General features: G+C 37.8%; 1 protein-coding gene across 16 annotated transcripts in view; it reads left to right on the forward strand.

The window, feature by feature from the left end:
- Positions 1-20,756, forward strand: part of MAP2 (microtubule associated protein 2) — a 359,367-nt gene that overhangs the window by 170,074 nt on the left and 168,537 nt on the right. For 15 of the 16 annotated variants that reach the window (XM_072617435.1, XM_072617440.1, XM_072617436.1 and 12 more), the window contains one exon: positions 13,942-14,009. The exons of the other annotated variant lie outside the window; for it this stretch is intronic. The gene's annotated coding sequence lies outside the window, so the exon portion shown is untranslated. The remainder of the gene's footprint in view (positions 1-13,941; positions 14,010-20,756) is intronic. 16 annotated transcript variants of the gene reach the window in all.

Below are 20,756 nucleotides of genomic sequence, written 5' to 3' on the forward strand. Positions count from 1 at the left end.
TTAAAAAGCCTTGGATAACCGTTTGTGGTTATGTTGTAAAGAAGACTGCCAGTCTTTGCAAACCCATTCTTAACACTGTGCCTGACACCTAGTAAGCTTTCAAGACTTGATTAATTGATTGCTGAAGTAGGGAGTTTAGCCAGACTTCTGAAGTCCATTCCATCTATGATTCCATGAAATCAAAAGGAGGTATGGGTTGTAGGGAGGAGGGATAGAAAGGAAGCAAAAAGGAGCTCAGTTTGGACGAGTTCAGTTGGAGGTCCCAGTTTGACATTCAGGTGGAGATGCCCTTTAGATAGCTAGAGACGCAAGTCTAGAGGTTTAGAAGTGAAGTGAGGACTGTAGGTAAGAATGTGGAAGTTATCTGCTTAGAGGCAGTTGTTGAAATATAATGAAGGGATGCCTGAGATTGCCAGGAGGAAGGACATAAAGAGAAAGAAGAGAATGAATGAGAACCATAGAGAGACCCTTGAGGAACACCCTCTTTAAAGCATCCGGAAGAGGATAAAGAGTCAGCGAAGGAGACAATGTCATATCTCTAAACCGTGGAAATTGCTACAGACGAACTATGTTCTCTTGTTCTAAATTCTTTTCCCTTTCTGATTCATAACTTCTCTGATTCAGGAAGAGATAATTAAATGTTGTTATTTAAATTTTTCTGCTGGATTAAATCTCTAAGGTAGAGCAAAATTAAATAACAGATAATGTGTTTAACAAAAGAATCAAATTCATAAATTCGGTAGAAAGTAAGCTTACTGAAAGTAGGGACAGTTTGGTTTTGTCTCTATAACTCATATATTTGCCATAGTGCTGTTTATGCATGTGTATAAATGTATATTGGTATACATATATATACACATATACACATATGTGTTTATGCATATATAACTATTTTTAATTTTTTCAGGACCTGTGACTTTACTGATTTGAGAGGTCCCAAGGTGAAACCCCCTCCAATGATGCAGATCAACAACTAATTTGTAGTTTGTAGACTTAAAGAGTTGCCTACTGCACTGAGCAATTGAATAGCTTGTGTAGGCAGGACTTGGAGCCAGGTCTTCCTGACTCACTGAGGAGGTGGCACCTGAATTAATCCTTGAAAGAAGATAAGAATTCCAAAAATCAAAACTGAGCAGGAAATAGACTACAGTAATTGAAGGAGTATGAGCAGGTAAACAGGGTTGGGAGATGGAATGTCAAGTTTGGGGAATGTCTAGTGGCTTCTAGAATGGGTACAAGGGAGTAATGTGGAATATAGCTGAAAAGATGGATTTGATTCAGATTGAAGAGGACCCCAAGTCTTAGGCTAAAGAGTTTATATTTTGTACTAGAAGAAAGGGGGGAGCTGTTGATGAATTTTAAGCGAAGGGAAAGTATGGTCAGACTACACCTACCACAATCTCTTAGCACCTTTGTGGAGGATGGTTTGTAAGGTAGCAACAATTGGAAGGTAAGAGGTAAGGAGTGCCTGAATTAGAGTTATTAACTAAGCAAAGGGGACAGACATAAGACATGTTTGGTAGGTAGAGGCTACTTTGACAAATGATTGGATATGGGGGTGAGTGAGAGTGAAGAATCTAAGAAAGCATTTAGATTATGGACTTCTGTGATTGGAGAAATTATGGGGGTCTCAAAAGGAATGAAGTTTTCAGGGGACAGGTAGTTTTGAGGAGGAGGATTATTTTATTTTCAGTATGTCAAGTTGGAGTCACCAATGAGGCTTTTAGACAGAGATGTTCATTGGGCAGCTGAATATATGGAACTATCTAAAGAATATAGATGTATGTATGGAATATGTATATATGCCTGTATGTAAATGTACATGCACAATACAGTACATGTGTATACATACACACATGTCCAATGTACATGCATGCATTTGTATTTACATGTCTTTGGAAGCAATGTCTGTAGAGATAATGATTGAACAATCAGTAATTACTCAGTGATCATACATTAAATGCTTACTGTGTGCCAGATGCTGTGCTAAGCAATGAGAAACCAAAAAAAGGCAGTGTATGTGTGCAAGTGTATATGTGTGTATGTGTGTGTATGGGTGTGTATGGGTGTGTTGTGGGGTTTGTATAACATTTAAATAGCTAAGTACATTCAAAAGATATACAAAGTAGATGAAAATTAATCTCAGAGGGAAATGCACTAGGCGTTGGAGGGACTAGGAAAGGTGTCTTACAGAGGTCTAATTTGAACTGAGTCCTAAAGAAAGTCAAGGAAACAAAGATGCAGAAGTGGGAGGGCTACCAGGCATGGGACATGGCCAGTACAGAGACAGGAGATAAATTGTCATTTCTGACAATTGCAAGTATACTAATCTAGCTGAATCATAGAGGGAGTGGAGGGGAGTAAAATGTAAGAAGGGTGGAAATTTAGCAAGTGGTCATGTTATGAAGAGTTTTAAATACCAACTAGAAAAATTTATATCAGATCCTAAAGATAATAGGGAGCCACTGGAACTCACTGGTTAGGGTGAAGTGAAATGGTAAGACTAAAGTCTGACTGAATGGAGGATGGATTGGTGTAGAGAGAGACTTGAAGCAAAGGAGATCAGTTAGATAGTTAGAAGTCTACCTGAAAAAAATAAGAAAATGAAGATCCAGTGGGTATAGGATACCCACTCTTTGTCAGCAAGAGATGGATGATGCTCTTGCAAAAGAGATCAAGAAAGAGAAATCTTATTGATATGGTAAATTCCACGAGAGAGAGGTGTCAAGGGAATCTCAGGGAGGAAAGATTATCCAGGAGGAATAAGTGTTCAGTAATGTGGAAAGCTACAGAAACGTCAAGAAGGATAAGGACAGAGAAAAAGCAATTAATCATTTATCAATTAAGACATCAGTAGTTTTTGATATAGTGGTTTTGGTAGAGGTTAGGTTTGCGAGAGAGATTGCAAGGATCTGAGGAGTGAGTGGGTTGCGAGCAAGGAAACTATTGTAAATAATTCTTTTGGAATTCGATAGTGAAAGAGAAGGAGGAAATAGAGATCTCTTTTGTTCAGTTGTTTCTCAGTTCTATTTGACACATCATGATCCCATTTGAAGTTTTCTTGGTAAAGATACTGGAGGGGTTTGCCATTCTTCCTCTAGATCATTTTACAGATGAGGAAAATGAGTCAAACAGGGTGAAGTGACTTGCCCAGGGTCACACAACTAAGAAGTGTCTGAGGACAGATTTGAACTTGAGAAGAGAAGTCTTCCTGACTCCAGGCCTGCCACTCTATCTATTGTATCACCTAGCTGCCCTAGAGATCCCTAGCAGTTCCTAATAGAATCTTGAGGTTTGAAGTGATAGTAGAGTCAGGTAAAAATTATTTTTTAAGGATGGGGATGACACAAACCTCATCATGTAGAGAGTAGAATCCAGTAGAGAATCAGTGGTTAAAGGTGGAAACTCATAAAATGATGAAAGGTGATAAAGTCAAAGTAAAAAGTAAACGAATAAGCCTTGATAAGGAATGGAGTAGAAGGTATTCCTCTTCAGATACTAGAGCAAATATGGGAGATTATTGGTGAAGTTATAGAAAAGTTTTGAAGTGCGGAATGGGAGACTTACAGGAGACTCGAAGAGATAACTTCAATTTTCTCCCAAAATTAGGAGGTGATTTCATCTCTTGAAAGATAGAAATGACAATGGACTTGAGGAAGGGGGAGAGGTTTGTAAAAGTCACTGTAAGAAGTATATTAGCTATATACTGTATATTATACTCTAAACTATAGTATAATACACTACATATTAGCATATAAACTAAAAGAACTGCCATGCATCAGTAAGCCCCCAATTGAAATGGAAGAGCATGATATTATAATCAGTTTGGTTGCATGGCTTCTTTCAGCAGTGTTCATCAACTTGGGAATAGGAGTGAATAAGGAATATAATAGAGATTACCTTAAGTCAGTGATTGACTGAGTATGAGCAAAGAGAAGCAGGAGTAAATGGCAGTGTATGGTTGAACTACTTAGTTCCAGCAACAAGACTATGTAGGAAGAGGGTCAACTAGGTGACATGGTAGATAGAGACCCGCCCTGGAGTCAGGAGGGCCTGAGTTCAAATTCAGCCTCAGAAACTTACTAGCTATATATGACCCTAGACAAGTCAATTTTATTTCTGCGCCCCCTCCACTCCCAAAGGAGTTATATAGGAAGAAAAGTGAGGTCAAAGCATGGGATTCAGAAAAAAAATAAAGGAACTGGGAGTCTAAAGGTTTGAAGAGGATCCCCAGTTTCACGAAACATGAAGTAGAGGCAAATATGGAAGAAGAGGATGTTATGATGAGAAATTTTAGAGTTGAAAATCATGAAGCTTTTGGGGTAATGCTGAGACCTAGGAAATGGCTATATGTTTTGAATGGCTGTGGTACTGTCAGTGGTATGCTGGGGTTGGTTAGTACAGGCTTGAGAGAGCAGATTGTTAAATTTTCAGCATGAGTATTTACAGCTCAGAAAATGGCAAATGTTAGAAATCAGAATTTGTTGATTGGAGAGAATTTTGGCAAAGCAGAGTAAACTTAAAATGTGGCTTGCATTTTTGTTTTGGAGAGCAAGTTGTTACATTTCCCAGCACATACCTGGGTAGAGTGTGGATATGCCACTTCCCATAGTTCATGGAAGTTAATATGTTTGATGAACAAGATGTCTTAAGGGCATGTCTACATGAAGAGGACACCCTTTATGAGAGCAGGAGGTCAGGTTAGAAAGAAACACTGACACATAAGTAAAGTGATGAACAAGAGAGAATGACTTGACAGCTGATAAATGATAGATAAGACTATCACCAGGATGACACTCAATGGTAAAAGCAGAGTGGACCTCAGGAGGCATGGCTGCTGCATGGAAAAAGTAGAAGAGACTGCTCATCCCCCTTCAATTATATCAATGAATATTTGGAATATTGTGATGTTCCATTTAATTGAGCAAGCATTTTATTAAATACCTGCTATGTCCAGGTTTTTGTAATAAGTGGTGAAGGAAAAAGTGTTCCATAAAAATGTTTCTCTTTCCCTCAAGGACTTTAAAGATAATTAGAGATACGACTACAGATGACATATAAAAAATAGGAGCTGCAAAGAGCAAAACAAAGTTCCGAGAGGGGGAAAAATGATTATTATCAAGTGAAAAATCAGAGAAAGCTGAAGAGATGCACTTGGTTTGGACTTTAAAAGATAGGTAGGAATTCAATAGACAAAACAGAGAAGGGAGGAAATACACACACGCACACACACACACACACACATACATGCATCTATTTTATATTTTGACTCTGTGTCTTACCAGACTCTTCCATTTCTAATCAAACATAGCTTTTTGGATTTGAAGCTTTGGGGTATTTTAAGATTTTGATTGATGCCTTCCTGATATGCATGTCCTACCTTCAAATCCTCGCTTACAACAACAGTAAAACAAAAGCAAAAACATATTAAGGGATAGCAACTTTGTCTGATGGTGTACGTGCCTTGTTCTGCACTTTTGTCTGCCTCTTCTCTATCAAGAAGATAAAGGTAGATTTTTTCATCTCTGAGACTATGGTCATCCAGTTAAGAGAATTTTGCCGACTTTTCTTGATTTACTTTTTTGTAGTCATTCTCATACTGTTCTGCAAACTTTTTACTCAGTATCAGTTCACGTAAATCTGTCCATGTTTCTCTGAATTCTTCATAATTATCATTTCTTAGGCTGGAGAAGTATGCCATTATATATCTACATTCCAAGATTTGTTCTTGTATCTATCCCACAGATGCCTACTTTTTTTTTTTGCTAATAGTAATGATTATTTATTGACATTGAAATCTGTAAGATGAACACATGAATAGTCCTAGTTAGTTGTTAGAGAATTTTTTAGCTCTTTGTTTGCCATTGTTAATAACCCCATCCTACAATATACTGAATTTTTTACAGTGGCTTATTTTGCCCCATTTTACCCATGTGTGTTACTTAAAAATTCAAAAAGTCAGCATTTAATTTGAATTTGTCGGTAAATGCAGGAAAGAACTCAGGCTGTTGTGTCTTCAGTCCCTTGGATGAATCATAGAGTATTGCTTCCTATTAAATAAAGCTTCACACTCACCCACTTCCACTCTCACATTCACTGGTTCAGTTGCCCACTCAGGAACACCCACCCACCCATATAGGGTAGCCCTCTTTACAGAGCATATGTGCTAAAATGTCCAAAAGAAAGGGATGTAGGTATTTGTAAAATACCCACATTCAATTATGTCAGAAGAAAGGACTCATGCTCTTCCTTCCAGAGTCTGAAAATAAGGTTTACGCTCAAGGTATCTGCTCCCTCACCACCCACTCTCATTTTTCAACCCTGAATTCTATTGCCACCACTCTATGGAAATTGTATTTTCCAAGGTCATTGAAAACCTTCTCATCAGCAAATCCAGGGTGCTTTTCTTTAGTATTCATCCTCTTCTTTTTAACATAGTCAGTAATAATGAATACTGCTCTAGGTTTTACCCAAGAAAGGAAAGGAAATTTCTTCTCTAACACTGTTATACTATGGTAAAATCACAGCCTCTCTGAGCTTCAGTTTCCCTTTCTCTAAATGGAACTAAAATGGTTTTAATGCCTATATCACAGAGGCATTGCAAGGTAAGATAAGATAATATATGTAATGTGCTTTACAAATCCTACAATGATACATAAATTTCAGCTATTATTACTGATCATTCTGCTTTTCTTGACACATTGCTTGGATTCCACAATAGCATACTGTCATGGTACTCTTCCTAGACTATTGACCACTCATTTGATGGTTCCTCATGTTCTTTCCTCCTTTAAATATGAATATCCCCTAAGGTCCTTGACCCTCACTTCTCCCTCTGCAATCTGCTTTGACAACCTCATGTGGCTTTCAGTGATCTATTTCCATATCTGTATCTTTACCCGACCTCTCCCGAGACCTTTAGTCCAATATTGCCAACTGCCAATGTTGACCTGGATGTTCTGCTGTCAACTCAAATTTACACACTGAAAACCAAACTCATCATTTTATCTCCACAATAAGCCTCTCTCGGGTAATGGTACCACCTTACATAACTCAGGCTTGTGGCTTCATAATTTGACTCTTAATGTTATGCAGTCTGGTAGAAAAGAAAGAAGACTGACCTCAGGGTCAGAGAACCCCATATTTCTACCTGTATTACCTCAGACAAGTCACTTGACCTCTCTAGACTTCAGTTTCTTCATCTATACATAGAAGGAATTGTACTAGACAACCTCTAAGGTCTTTTCCAGTTCTAAATCAATGATCATATGATTCTTGGAGAAGTAATTGAGCTTATTTATGGCTTTAAATATATTTTCATATATTATTGTCATTCTAAAATATATAACAATCTAGTTCAAATGGCTGTATAGAGATGGTGACTTTAAGGTGATGGTGGCCCTTTATGAAATGCTTGTTTTCTTGATTTAAAACTTGGATCATAAGATTATAGGATTAAAGGAACAAAGTTAAAGTTTACTTAATGTGTTTAGGAAATAACCTTGTCTACAGAGAAGGATATAATAAGATAGCGGGACAGAAAGATAAGGATGATGCCAAGGTTATATAGGTTGGTAACTGAGAGAATAGTAATGCCATTGAGTCATGTTGGAAAAACAGATAAGTTTGGGGATAAATGACAAAAATGTGATTTTCACAAATGATGTTTGAGATAACAGTTGGGTTGCCTCACACAAGATGATGCAAACCATTTTTTTGTTACGTTAATCCCCCTCCATCCCCTCTTTTCACCCTCTAACAGTTAAAATATCTAAGAAAAAATTGGCAGACATAAACATAGAGCTTGGAAGGAAAGTCAGGGCCTAGACAGATTTTGGAGTCATTGACAAATATGTAACAGTAGAAGCCAAGGTCTTGGGTGAACACTCCTAGGGATGGAGGTTTATTAAAGGACCAGAGATGGAGATGTTGAAGAAGAACCACAATATTTTAGTGTTGTAGAAGTGAAAAGGGGAGTTTAAAAAAATGCAGTGTCCCATGTAGCTAAAAGATTAAGGAAGTATGAGGCCACAACAGTGGCACTGAATTCAGTAATAAAGAGACTATAGGTTATCTTTTTTCGTTAGAGGAGTGCTGACAAACAAGATTGCAGTATATACAGAAGGAGCAACCCAACTACAATTTTTCTTCAAACTAGAGGATATCTTTTTCTGTTTCAAGAAAGTGTGTGAAGAGTAATGAAATAAACTGTTGAAAACTAAAAGGATACAAAGACTTAGGATCTCTTAGATTCTGCGAAGGGATGAAATTCAACCATTATGCCTGAACATGATAGATGCTTAAGAAATAGTTGTTGAATTAAGATGTAAGTGAAAAGGATTGGGAGAAGAACCAACTTGTCTTCAGAGATCAGAAAAGAAAATAGCATGGTATTTGTATTCTGTATACTGTTGCGGATCTACTTTGCTCTAATCTTCTTATTTTAGTGATCAACATTTTAAAGTACATGCACTTAAACTTTTTGTGTGAAACTCAAAAAAGGGAATATGAAAACCTATATATGTATGTGAGTATGGTTAAATATATACATATTCATGTTCAATATGTCAAGAATTTGTGATTTCATTGGTGCCATATTTATGTAGATGAATTTTTAAAGAGTTGCCTCTCATTGATTAAAATTAACTGACTTGACCATGCTTCCAAAACTTAGAAATGTCAGGGGCCATGATTTGAACCCAAGTTTACTTTTTTATATGCTCAGCTCTCTAACAGACTCTTCAGAACTAGTTGAAAGACTAGATTAAAAAAAGAGCTGATCGAGTATTGTGCCAGAAGACTATGTCCTCAGTCTACTAAACATTTTTGTCAATGTCTGAAATGAAATTATAAATGGCATGTTTCTTAAAAGCTTAGCTGACATGAACCTAGGAGAACTAGATAATATGCTGAACGACAGAATTAGGTTCCAAAAAAATTATGACAGAGTGAAATGGTGGGCTGAGTCTAATAGTATGAAATATAATAGGAAGAAATGTAAAGGACTGCATTAGGGTTTGAAAATCTAACTGTATAAGTCCATAACTGAGTGGGAGGAGGACCACAATTCTTGGGGAAAACATTTATTTAGCAAATGGCAAGCTCATTATAAATCAGCAATAGGAAATGGTACCCAAATTTAACTCAAAGTTAACTTCCTTAATTGCCTATGTCTAAATGTTTTGTTCAGTTCTGGACAATATATATTAGATTGGATACTGACAAGCTTAGATGAGACTAGAGGGGACCAACCAAGATGGTGAAGAGACTTGAAACTAGGGGTATGTTGGAGTCAGCTCATACAGGTTTAGACTGTTAAATTTTCTGTGTCAGCTATTCTGTCACTAAACATTTATTAAGTATTTTCTATATACCAGGCACTATTCTAAATGCTGGAAATACACACAAATGTACAAAGAAAAACAATCCCTGCCATCAAGGAGCTTACATTGTAATGGGAAAAGACAACACAGAAAAAAAGCTGAAAGAGTGGATGGGGGAAGGGGAAGTATGTGCAAGAGCATGGTAGGAAAGTCCTTTTGAAGATGAGCCAGCGATTCCTTATGGTGAGGGATGGAGATATCTTTGGCTTGAGGCTGTTCTTTAAATTAAAGAATTTGGGAGGAATCAACCAATCAGAAGGGGATGCTTCAGGGGCAGAGAATACTTCCAGTATGTGAAGTAGTCCAAGTGTGGAATGAGCTTCCAGGGTGAAGAAGTTTCTATGTCATGGCAGAAAAGGTCTAAGGAAATGAGTTGGCAATTCAGTAGAGGGAGGGATAAAGATGCTTTTTGCTTGGGCTTCCTTAAATTGGAGATTCTGAGAGGAATTAGTCAATAAGAAAATGAGGACCCAGTAGAGGAGAATATTTTCCGTGTGTGTGTGTTGGGGGCGGGGGCAGACTCACATAATTATCTTCAGTTATTTAAAGATTATGACATAAACGTCTTCTGCTTAATTGTACAGGTCGGTCAGAACTTCCCAAAAGAGCTATCTCTCTGAGCAGTCAAATTAAGCCAATAAATATTTATTAATTGTCTGCTCTGTACCAAGCACTATGCTAAGCATCAGGGATACAAAGGAAGTCAAAAATAGCCCCTACTTTATAAGAGGTTTGCAATCTGTTGGAGGCAGCGAATTTGATAAGAGGCAACCTTATGAGAGAAAAGCAGTGAAGTTGTAGTTCAGAGGACTTGAGTTCAAAACCCAGCTTGACTTTCTATTTCCTTGTGACATTGGATAAAATAAATTACCTTTTCTAGACCTCAGTTTTCTCACTGGTAAAAGAGTGCTATTTGATAAATTTAGATCCTCTGATTCCAATTCCAGTGGTATTTCTACTACATGCAGCTTCCCAGGGTAGGAGCAGAATGGCAGATCATGAGTAGAAGTTTCAGTGCTTAACGCCTTAGGTAACTATAGATGGTAATGTGCCTTCTTTTACTTGACTGTATCCTAGGTCATTTCCTACACTCCCAATCTACCTGCTTTCCACAAAATCCTATCAAGCACATTTTAAGGACAAAGATTGTATCTTACCACATACTGCTTACAGTGTTTATTTTCAATGGTGGATGTTTACTGTTAGATCAATAATATCACCTCTCCAAGCCAGCAGAATGCCTCACAGAGACAGTTGACATCTGAAGACTAAAGAACTGCTCTCATTCTAGAATCACAAGTATAGTTTCTCCTTCCACCATCCTCAGAAGAGTTAGTACAAATAGATCTAGTTAACAACGGATAAAAAGAATGAGATCAAATGAGATTGTACAGCCATATTCCTAATTACAGAGCTAGGAGTTCCCACTGAATTTCTTTGGAGGAAGGCATTTTTTGAAGCTGGACTCATTCTTTCAGCACCTTAGTTTGCTATTGGGGACCTTAGGCGAATTCAATCTTGGTTATAAGAGTAGATACCCATTTGTATCATATATCCTTGAGCACAGAAATGAATTCTAACCTTAAGGCATAGTTTTGCCTAAAAATCTGGGTTGAAGAAGTAATCCTTAGTGGCAAAAATAGGTCAAGAAAAATTGAGGGACCTATAGCCATAGAGATAATGCTTTGTCAGATTTTTTTGTAAGATTATTGTATGTTGTACATGCTTGGGGGACCTCTTTCACTGCCTTTTTACTAGATCTGAAATTCCCTATGAAACATAACAATGATTCCAGTCTAAAGAATATGATTGATTGGACCCATACTTGAAAGAGAGTGATAATATTGAGTGTTTAGAAAAGAATTTTTAAAAAGTAATGCAAATCAGCCTGTGGGTAAACTGATCTTAAACGTATCTTATTTGAGAAGAGATTTTGGGAAGACATTCAAATGTATAAAACTTGAAGGTCAGGTTTCTAATTTTACCTACTGCTCAGTGTTCAAAAAGTTTTTACAAATATTGTAAGACCTGATGTTTATGTGAATGAAATAACAAATCAGTGAAGTAAATGATTAAATCCATTAATTCTCTGACCCCACTTATTTGAGTCAACAGAGACAGGTTCACACTGTGAACACCAAAGAAGAACCATTGCAGACCCAGTTATAAATTTAATTCTAGAATTTCATGTTCACAAAAATGATGATGTCAGGGGTAGTTGAATTGCCTACAATATAACAATTTAGTTCAAACTTTACAAAGTCAGTTCACAAAAGGTCAGTCATGCCTATCAGAATAGAAACAGAAGAGTTCATGGAAATAAGATTTTATCTAATTAACTTGACTTTTTCTGACCTTTAATGAAGTTGTGAACAAATACTAGACATAAGTTAGTCTATATGATGAATATGCGGCTGCTTTTATAAATAAAAGTGCAATTTTTTAAAACAAAGAATAGTCCTAACGTTGGCTTAGCATGTAGATGAGAAAAAGTGTAAGGGCATGGCAGCAGTTTAATATGATGGATAGAACACTGGACCAAGGAATCAGGAGACCTGGCTCCTCCTCAAGGCTCTAATGGCTATGTGATTTAACAGAGTTATTTGTATGAGAATTTTACCAAATGATTTCTGAGGATGTTGGTCATCAAAGGGTTCAGCTACCAGAATGATTTAATGCACTGTGTCATTAATTTGAAAGGAGATAGGTGAAGGTAAAATTTGCTGATGAGAAAATGTGAAAAAGTAAAGGTTGTTTAGAGGAGAGATCTAATTCCCTCCAATGTAGTCCAATGTACAGTAGGGATAGAAGAGCAGAGAGGCACAAAAAAGACCTACCTATTTCAAGAAAGAAAGAAAATTGATGCATGAAAATCACTCCTCTTTTTTATGTCTCCAAATTTCCACTTTTGTACTCAATCCACTTTGATGATCTGACTATTCCAAGTTCCCTCTATCCTCACCCCCACCCCTTATTTTTCCTTTCTACTTTTCATTGCTGGTAACCATAGTGATACTTACCACAAATAGCTCTCTCGGCAATCTCCCCCTCCTTTTCTTTCTTTCTTTCTTTTTCTTTTTTTTTTTTTTTACAACCCAACTCCTTTGATATACATTGGATTGGTATTGTTAGATAATGCAATATTATATGGATGGTTTAGAAGCTCATCTTATTTACCAAATTTCTTGTCCATTTCCTTTCAAAGGAAACATGGGGAATTTCCCTCTCATTTAACCTCCCTGAAGGACAATTTAAAAATGGGAATGTGCAACTGTTAATTTCAGTTGCTGACATAGTGGGGAAATTGATTATGCCAGAGATTCTTCTCCCTATTTGGAGCTCTGGGAATGGAAGAGCCCCTGAGTACCAAAGGCAATCATCTCCTCTTTGCTGTAATGTGCAAACTGAATAAATCTGGAAACAGGGGAAAGCGATTACCACTGATTCAACTTTACTCCCCAGTCCTCTGCTATCTGCTGTTTTCTCAAAAGGGAAATATTTGCCTTATAAATAGTAGACAGTCACAAAAGAACTAGAATTCTCAATAGGGAAAAGGCAGGTTTCACTGTCAATACAATAACTTATAGTTAATCCCTTAGCTTTGGAGTATAGGTAAGAAAATTTCCATAATTAATTTTGGGTGTGTTCTTTAAAACGCAGTTACCAAAATATCAAACAAAAAAAAAAATCCTTGTTTTACTCAATGCGGATAAAGTCTAAACTCCCTAGAAACTTCTTTTAATCAGACCCAGTATTTGAAACCTAAGTGAGCATTAAGGTTCCTGTGCTGTTTTTTTTTTGTGTTACAAGCCTGTGTGTGTGCGTGTGTGTGTGTCTGGCATGGGCACAAAGGCGACCAGATGATGACATTCATAGGCTTATAGGACTGACTCCTGTGGACACACTTGGTTGGATGCAATTAAAATGCCTGTCAGGCATTTGATACCAGAAGCCCCTTGACAAACTGCTAAATCTGCCAGCAGCGCAGCATCCTATTGTGAGTGAATGATGGCGGAGCTGGGTGGCTTGTCATCATTCTCGAAAATTCTGTGGCTACTGAGCTCTCTCTTCCTCTCCCACTCGCCTTATTTTCCTTTTCGCCACTGCAGGGACTTTTTCTAATTTGCAGTTTTCATTTTCCCGACACACATAGACACAAGCTGGCGGCTTGCAGACTGCGTCTGTCTAGAGGTAGACGGCAAACCAATGGATGCTAACACTCGGGAAGAATGATTCTGCAGCAGTATTGGAAGAATTTGATTTGGGGGTCTTGCTGCATATGCGCCGGTAATGATTTTCTTTCAAAGGATCCACTTTGTCTGATTTAAAGGTATTGTGAGGAAAATTCTGTAAGATGCAGGAATTGAAAAAAAAAAGGATGCAAGGATTGAGCCTTCTGGAAATTAAGTACTGCATTACAGCAATCCCGATGAGCTCCAGGCAGTTCTATTTTATGACCGAGAAGAATGCATTTGCTGATTGTAAGCTGATTCATTTGCAATCTCAAAAATTATCTTTCTGCATATATATTTTCTCTTCTTTCATTTTATTTTTATAGGTTCTGCAGCCTGTTGTCATTAACACAGGAAACATTGATTGGAAACTACTCATTCAGAAAATTAAAAGGTACCACATGTTATTTTTTTGATGTGTTTAAGGATGGGGGATGCAAGGATCCATTCTTTGAGCCATCTGCATGTTTTCATTTGAATCATTCTCTGTTTTCTTAGCTTTTCATTTAGAGGCTAAATTTGATGATATTCTACATTATCTGATCTCATATCATCCCTACATGTTATCTAAGGCTGTTTGATTATTAAGTGAATGTAAAATCAACAGAGTTGTTTGTTTCTCGGCTACATTTTTGATCTGCTGATTAATTTTAAAGGATTGAGAAAGCATTGAGAAAACTGCCCATGTTCTGTCTCCTTATTGAAAATCAAACGTTAATTGCATGTAAAAACAAAAGAGAATCTAATACTGCATGAATTTTAATGGGTTAAATTCACTGGCTTGCCTTTCGCAGGTAGAATGAATGATAGAGAGTGAATCTGAAAACACAGGGATGACTCAGTATGGGGTTTGCAAATAAAACCTTCTTAACCCCTTCACTGCCACTTTCATTTTTTTGTAAGGCATCTTTGTTCAAGGATCTGGCTGTATGGGTATGGGAGGAATGTGATTCATTCTTATTTCATATGTTCTTTGCAGCATGAGAAACCAGCCTTGCAGAAATGTCATAAAAGCAGGGGACTCCATTCTTTTTGTCCCTTTTTATCTAAAGCCCAATGTAAATAATGTTGGTTTCCAATCTCTGCTTGGCTTCTAGTTGTATAAGGTACCTTGGAGAAAGCAGTAATATGAGGATTGTTTCTATTGTAACTCTTTAGGGCTATTTTTTCATTTTCACAAGTACTCCTAATGTCCATGATCTATCCGCTTATCAGAATGAATAACATTCGGCCTTGCTGAGAATCAGATCAATAAGGTCTCTTTTCATGCTTAGCAGGCATGTTTGGTTTTTGCCCCTGAGATTTTTCTGTGGCAAAAAAAATTGGTAGATTATTGTCAGAAGCATTTTAAGTAAGGGTAGTTATTCATGTTTTTCAGCTTGAAAACCCTAGTGGTAGTTTTTATGTATATGTATACATGTGTGTAAATAATTTTCCAAGCCCCTGAATACAGGTCCTATACTGCGTTTTGCTTAATTTTCTCAGTGCTATCTAGTCATAAACCCATTCAATGGTTCATTTGGCAAACATTTGTTGAGTACCTACTATGTGCCTATCCCAGTCCTGAACACCATATAGTAGAGAAAATAAACAGAAGATTTAGCTCTTCTTTTGAAGAGCTTTAAGCTCTTTGGACAAAGGTCTCTGACCTCTGGGGAATAAATAGAGAATCACAGTGAGGTTTTGAAAACCAGAAAATAGTAATTAAAATATTGAACAAAATCTGGCAAACTAATGCTGCCTGGTAACTTGTGAAACATCTGATTTCTTTCCTCAAAAATTAAATCCAATTTCATCATGTCTTGGATTGGAAAAAAATAATTAGGGCTTAGTTTTCCTCCTAAACATTTGAAAAGCAACCAACAAAGCCATAGCCCTGCCCTATGATTCACATTTTCATTTGGAGAAGCAAAGTTCTGTGTTTTTATAAGTCACTTCCTTTTGGTAATTTTTCCCATCTAATTAAAATCTGGAAGTGGTGCAAATGCCTGAAAGAAAGCTAGGCTTTTGCAATCCCAGCTTCCCTCCCCCCCGCCCCCCCACAATTTCAGGCTTAATTCAGATAATCGCAGTAAAAATACTAGATTATGGAGTGCTTGAGGGAATTGCAAAGACATGGAAATTGTCCGTTTGATGGATAATCTGGCCAATGTGCCATGGGTAAGAACCCACAGTGCTGAGTGGCATCATTTCTGTGTGGTAAATATAAAAACCAGTAGAGGAGCTCAACATCATTCTTCAGTGGCTTCTGCCTCAACTTCCTTGATCCATTTTCTACTGTAATTGGTAAGAATGAATGCCTGCCTTGTTCCCATGGAAGTGATGAACTATGGTGCCAAGATTTTATAAACCTCTAATGAATTATGATTTATCAGAACTAATGACTGCTGAATAATCAAGTAACGTCTATTTACATTGCTGGAACCTGTAAGAATCAAAGGTTCTATATCTTGGCTTTTCTAATCAATCAATATCTTATTGGCAACAGCTAAGTTGATTACTAATTCATCCGCAGTTCACCTTAAGCACTATGCTTGCTTTTGTAAACCTCAGAGGATCTGAGCTGGGCAGTAGTGTTTAAATGTTGTTTTTTTGTTGTTTCATTTGTTTTTTAACATATGGCTCTAATTATTTGGCCATTCATATTTTAGGGAAAAGGTGATATTTGATAGTATCAAAAGAAGCAAAAACGTCATTTCTTTTCTCTGTTAAGATTAGTGAGGATTTTCTTTTTCTTTTCATTTTAATAAGCGAAAGGACAGAATCCAGGCTGCAGTATGAATCTTGTTGTCTGAAAGCTCCCCAAATAGTACTTCAGGCTTTGACACTCTTTACTGGTCTTCACATCTCCAGCCAGGGTTTTGCTGCGGCATAGGAGAACAGTCTTCTTCCCTCCACCCCCACCCCCAACATTAACAAATAAAAATGATGTCATACTTATCAGCCTATGATAATCAATCAGCAGAGCTGTTGTAACAAGATGAATAGTGGTCACTGAGAAATCCTTGAAGGTTACACCAGTAAATATCAGCCTTAAATTCTTTAGCAAGAGTTCGAAATTAACAGTTTCAAGTGTTCCTAAACACATAAACATGAAAGAATCGACATTCCAGCTTTTTAAAATCATAGGTTTCTTTATATAGGACTTCCTTCTGATACTGCAATGTGGTTAAAGGTAAATTCCAAATATTTGTATGTGTATAGGCATATACACATTCAGGGTATACATTATATACCTTTACAACTTTAACAATAACATTTGGATTTCCTTCTATTTTGTGCTGTTACTTGGAGAATAGCTTTATTACCTGAACAGCAGGAAAGTAAATGATGAATTAGCATTTTAAAACAAGTACGGTAATGAAAGCAGCTTCCCCAGTCTACTACTGAATTAGTGATTACAGGTCTAATTTTGATTTGTCATGAAACTGACTGGAGAATTTAGGTATTAAATGACACCTAAAATACAAATATATATTATGAAGTTGTGGTTTTTTTTTAATCAAGGTGGTGATATAGTGAAGGCAGAAACAAAATAAAATGGAGATCATATTGCAGCAATTGCCCTTTCATTTGAACTGTGTTTCTGGCTACGTGGTCCTAAAGAAACACATTGGGACAGACTCTCAGGAGCTGTCCCTGTTCTGTTTCCCTTGAGATCACACATACATTAAATGCCATAAAGGCATTGTGCATCTGTGTGAGATTACTTTCCTGTTGGCAACTCCCTAAGTCCCTATCTATTCACTTCCCTTCTCCAACCAGGTGTACCTGTTTTTTTCCAGCTGGTAACTCAGAAGGTTGTGGACTCACTAACAAGTGCCATTTTTACTGTTGGTACCTACACCTGTTACTCAGACCCCATTCCAAAGATCAAAGCTCAGCATCAGAGGTCTTCTAATCCAACCTGAACATTGTAATTGAGGTCCTGTGCCTAAGGTCACACAGTCAGCATAAAGGTGGGATTCTAACTCCAAAGCCAGTGCTTTTGAGATCTGTCTGATCCATTGTTTCCCAGACTCTGCATGGGAACTTGACCCTTTGTTTCCCAGTCTCCTAACCCTAAATCTTAATCTCTGTGGCTTCTCTGGATTTTGGACCTCTTGCCTTTTCCATCCCAGTCTAGCTGATTTTTTTGGATGTGTTTGGCCTAACTGAATTATGTTACCTACTCCTTTAGGTTCCCTCTAGTCTAGTCAAGTTCCTGATCCAAGAGCCCTGTCTGGCGTTGTCCAAATCCTGATGTAGTAGTTTCCTTCCTCTGTACAAAGACAAAGCAAATCATTGAGTGTATTCTTTAACATCAGTAGCTTTTAATCCAACCAGTGTTTTGATAATACACTGCCAATACAGTCTTGAATCCCAACATCTTTGAACTGCTTGATATCATTTGCATATTTTCCCACTTCAAGTATTTGTTCCATCTCCCATCTTGGAAGAGGATTATGAAAAAGCAATTTTCACTACATTATGTGGTCTCAGGTGAATTGATTCTGTTAGCAGCAGCAGCCCAAGACGCTCTGAGTGACTCTTTCTTGCAAAAAGTCCAAGGATCATTTAAAAGGTGTCCACAGTAATTAGCTCCTCTGCCCAAGCCCTTCAAATTTCTGCCAAAAAGAAAATTATGCCTCTGGCTCCAACCTTACATTGCTGTCCTCTGTAATATATTGACCAATAGTTATAAGTCCCCTATTTTGGATTCATAACAGATACATTGGCTTAAACCCACATTGTTAGGATGAGAAAACTGAGAACTCCCAAGGAAAACATCCCATCCTGTGCCAGGCCTAGAGGCCTGAGGGCTACCCGAGTCTTACCTTACCTGTCCCAGGTCTTCGGTTGGCCAAACCGGATAAACGTATGAGAGAAGAGACTTTCCAGAGTCGAACAAGGGTTAGGCTTTATTCAGGGTCTCGGTTACATGTGCAGGGGAAGCTCTTCCTTAGGAGGGAGCGAGGAATCTCCCAAGGAGGCAAAGATCTTATGATAAGAGATTGGAAGCAGAAGTGTAAGTGGGGAGAGAGGGGGAGGGGAGAGCCAAGAGAGGAAAAACGGAGCCTTCTGTCCTGTAACGACCCCTCCCAAGCTAAGAGCGCCTTCAGGCTTTCCTGATCCTAATTAAGCTCTCCGGCCGCATAGTTTGCACCTGAATACCGTGCCTGTTAGATAACAATAGGTGTGCCCAGATCTGGGACAGTCTCAAGGGGGATGCTCCTCCCATCACGTTTCTCACGGGAAGAGGCGGAAATACACGAGATTGCTCGGTCTCACTCCTCGATTCCCTGCTGTTTTCTGGGGGGCCTCATGAGAACTCTAAGATTTAGAAGTTCCCACCTTTACCCGCCCGAGACTGTCCACATGGAATTGAGCTTCCACCCCCAACAATCCAGTATAAAAAAGTTATTTGTCAAAACAAAACAAGTTAATTTATTCATTGAATATAAAGAAACCAAGTAATATCTGGTAAAGGTATGGAAAATAGCTTCTAATGACAAAATAGTAGGTTTGCCTCAGCTTAAGTTAAGATAACATCATTGGCTGTTTCTGGCCTGTCTAGTCTCAGGGGTTTTCAGTAGATAAAGCGTCAGTGTTTAAATAGTATTTTCTCATCCTTCTGCTACTAAGTTTTAAGGACTCAGAATTCACCCTTTATTAGTTCTCCTAGTAGCTTGTCTTTGCTTGGCTTTCTTGAATTACCCTGGATTTCCAGATAATACTTTGTCATTTTTTTAAGGGTCTCTGGACTTATTTAGGGAACTTCCTGCATGGAAACTCCTTGCAATTATCCAGATGGGCCATTCATCTGTCACTTAAAAAATTAGAAAACGGCTTGAAGAAGTGAAAAGTACAGATAGAAGGGAAGACCTCCATCCAGTACTTCATGACTACCTATGGATGACCTTCTATTGCAGAGGGTCTTAAACTTTTGTGTGTCATGAGTTCCTGTGGCATTCTGAATGTAGAAGATAAAAATAGGTTATTAAGGATGACCAATTATATTGAGAAATACAGTAGTCAAATATTAAAACAACTCTTCTTTGTCCTTTATTCAGCTTCATCCTTCAGGATGATTTTGCTTAGTTGAATCATTCATCAAACTTTCTTTCCTAAATCCTAAATTACATCCAGAGAGTTAATGAGGTCACCAACTGAGAGAGTATAAAGAAAGAACAAAATGGGTCCAGGGTAAAGCCTAGGGCTACACTCACAGTCAAGCAGTGTAATATGGATCATGAACCAAAAAAGGAAGCCAAGTAAGAATAGTCAGGTCAGAAGAAAACAATATCCTAAAAACCCATAGAAGAGGAAATAACCAGAAGGAGGTGAAAATCAACAGTGTGAAATACTAGACAATTCCATGAAGGACGAGGATAGAGAAAAGTATTTGGCTACTAAGCAATCATTGGTAACTTCAAAGAGAGTAGTTTCAGTTGAGTGAGGTTGGAAGCCAGACTTCAGAGATTAAAGAAGTAAGAGAAGAGGTAATAGAGGTGATGGCTGTAGACTAATTGCTCTGGGGTATTGGCTCAAAAAGTTAGAGGTATAGGATAGCAGCTTCGACACATCTCTACATGCATCAAGTAACTCTGGCATGACATGATGTTGAGGTCTTTAAACATCTTCATTGTCTTCTTCTGGCTACTCTCCAGCTTCGAAATATCCTCACTCAAATGTTGCACACAATACTCCAAAACAAGTCTGATCAAAGTACAAGAGAAATGTCACTTCTCTTGCTTTGGACACTATGCTTCTCTAGTGTAGCCTAAGGCTTCTTTAACTGGTTGAGCTGTTCTATCATACTCTTTACCCACCTTGAGCTGGCAGATGATTTTCAGGTGAGCTCTTGTCTTGCTGGTCCTCTCCCACCTCAGACTTAAGAAAGTTACTTTTGCATATACATGTAATACTACCTCGGACTCTACTCAGGCCTACTATATTTGGTTCCACGTTCTAACATTCTATCATCTGTGTTAGGTCTTTACAGTTTTGTGCTACCTGCAGTTTTAATAAGCATGAAATCTAATGGCTTCATCCAAATCACTGATAAAGATGTTTAAAAAGTACAGTCAAAAAAAGACTCTGGAACACTCCACTTTCCCAGTTGAAATTGAATTGTTTATTTCACTTAGCTGAACAGTTA

The sequence above is a fragment of the Notamacropus eugenii genome, chromosome 6 (genome assembly GCF_028372415.1).
Source record: "Notamacropus eugenii isolate mMacEug1 chromosome 6, mMacEug1.pri_v2, whole genome shotgun sequence".
Taxonomy (NCBI): Eukaryota; Metazoa; Chordata; class Mammalia; order Diprotodontia; family Macropodidae; genus Notamacropus; species Notamacropus eugenii.